The following is a 2936-nucleotide window of genomic DNA, read 5'->3' as shown; positions in this document are numbered from 1 at the left end:
AATAATGATAGTAAAGATGATACAAAATCTCGGAAACAGAATGGACAAAATACAAGAAACATTTAACAAGGATCTAGAAGAACTAAGAGCAAACAGTGATGAACAACACAATAACTGAAATTAAAAATACTCTAGAAGGAACCAATAGCAGAATAACTGAGGCAGAAGAATGGATAAGTGACCTGGAAGATAAAATAGTGGAAATAACTACCACAGAGCAGAATAAAGGAAAAAGAATGAAAAGAATTGACGTCAGTCTCAGAGACCCCTGAGACAACATTAAACACACCAACATTCGAATTATAGGGGTCCCAGAAGAAGAAGAGAAAAAGAAAAGGTGTAAGAAAATATTTGAAGAGATTATAGTCAAAAACTTCGCTAATGTGGAAGAAGAAAGAGCCAGTCAAGTCCAGGAAGCGCAGAGAGTTCCATACAGGATAAACCCGAAGAGAAACACGCCGAGACACATATTAATCAAACTATCAAAAATTAAATACAAAGAAAAAATATTAAAAGCAGCAAGGGAAAAGCAACAAATAACGTACAAGGGAATCCCCATAAGGTTAATGGCTGGTCTTTCAGCAGAAACTCTGAGAGCCAGAAGGGAGTGGCAGGACATATTTAAAGTGATGGAAGGGAAAAACCTGCAACCAAGATTACTCTACCCAGCAAGGATCTACTTCAGATTCGACGGAGAAATCAAAAGCTTTACAGACAAGAAAAGCTACAAGAATTCAGCACCAGCAAACCAGCTCTACAACAAATGCTAAAGGAACTTCCCTAAGCGGGAAACACAAGAGAAGAAAAAGCCACAGAAACAAACCCAAATTAATTAAGAAAATGGTAATAGGAACATACATATCAGTAATCACCTTGAATGTCAATGGATTAAACGCTCCAACCAAAAGACACAGACTGGCTGAATGGATACAAAAACAAGACCCTCATATGTGCTGTCTACAAGAAACCCACTTCAAACCTAGGGACACATACAGACTGAAAGTGAGGGGATGGAAAAAGATACTCCATGCAAATGGAAATCACAAGAAAGCTGGAGTAGTAATACTCATATCAGATAAAATAGACTTTAAAATAAAGACTATTACAAGAGATAAGGAAGGACACTACATAATGATCAAGGGATCAATCCAATAAGAAGATATAACAATTATAAATATTTATGCATCTAACATAGGAGCACCTCAATACATAAGGCAAATGCTAACAGCCATAAAATGAGAAATCGACAGTAACAGAGTAAGAGTGGGGGACTTCAATACCTCACTTACACCAATAGACAGATCATCCAGACAGAAAATAAATAAGAACACACAAGCTTTAAACAGCACAATAGACCAAATAGACTTAATTGAGATTTTTAGGACATTCCACCCAAAAGTGGAAGAATACACTTTCTTCTCAAGTGCACACAGAACATTCTCCAGAATAGATCACATCTTGGGTCACAAATCAAGCCTTGGAAAATTTAAGAAAATTGAAATTGTATCAAGCAATTTTACAACCACAATGCTATGAGATTGGAAATCAATTACAGGGAAAAAAAGAACAGTAAAAAACACAAATACATGGAGGCTAAACAGTGCACTGCTAAATAATCAAGAGATCACTGAAGAAATCAAAGAGAAAATGAAAAATACCTAGAAACAAATGACAACAAAAACATAGCAATCCAAAACCAATGGGATGCAGCAAAAGCAGTCCTAAGAGGGAATTCCATAGCAATTCATACTCACCTCAAGAAACAATAAAAATCTCACATAAACAATCTAACCTTACACCTAAAGCACCTAGAAAAAGAAGAACAAAGAAAACCCAAAGTTAGTAGAAGGAAATAAATCATAAAATCAGAGCAGAAATATGAAATAGAAACAAAGAAAACAATAGCAAAGATCAATAAAACTAAAAGCTGGTTCTTTGGGAAGATAAACAAAACTGATAAACCTTTAGCCAAACTCATCAAGAAAAAAAGGGAGAGGACGCAAATCAATAAAATTAGAAATGAAAAAGGACAGATTACAAATGACAACAAAGAAATACAAAATATCATAAGAGACAACTACAAGCAACTATATGCCAATAAAATGGACAACCTGGAAAAAATGGACAAATTATTGGAAAAGTACAACCTTCCAAGATTGAACCAGGATGAATTAGAAAATATAAACAGACCTGTCACAGGTAATGAAATTGAAACTGTAATTTAAAATCTTCCAACAAACAAAAGTCCAGGACTAGATGGCTTCACAGGGGAATTCTATCAAACATTTACAGAAGAGTTTACACCTATCCTTCTCAAACTCTTCCAAAGAATTGTAGAGAGAGGGACACTCCCATAAACATTCCATGAGTCCACCATTACCCTGATACCAAAACCAAAGATATCACAAAAGAAGAAAATTATAGACCAGTATCACTGATGAACATAGATGCAAAAATCCTCAATAAATTACTAGCAAACAGAATCCAACAACACATTAAAAGGATCATACACCATGATCAAGTGGGATTTATCCCAGGGATGCAAGGATTCTTCAATATACACAAAACAATCAATGTGGTACACCATATTAACAAATTGAAGAATAAAAACCAATTGAAAAATAAAAACCAAAAAATCATCTCAATAGAGCAGAAAAAGCTTTTGACAAAATTCAACACCCATTTATGATAAAAACTTTCCAGAAAGTGGGCATAGAGAGAACCTACCTCAAAATAATGAAAGCCACATATGACAAAACCACTCTCAATGGTGAAAAATTGAAAGCATTTCCTCTAAGATCAGGAACAAGACAAGGGTGTCCTCTCTCTAGCCACTGTTATTCAACATAGTATTGGAAGTCCTAGCCACAGCAATCAGAGAAGGAAAAGAAATAAAAGGAATACAAATTGGAAAAGAAGAAGTACAACTGTCACTG

Source organism: Tursiops truncatus, chromosome 2, assembly GCF_011762595.2.
Source record: "Tursiops truncatus isolate mTurTru1 chromosome 2, mTurTru1.mat.Y, whole genome shotgun sequence".
Taxonomy (NCBI): domain Eukaryota; kingdom Metazoa; phylum Chordata; class Mammalia; order Artiodactyla; family Delphinidae; genus Tursiops; species Tursiops truncatus.
This window is presented reverse-complemented; position numbering follows the sequence as displayed.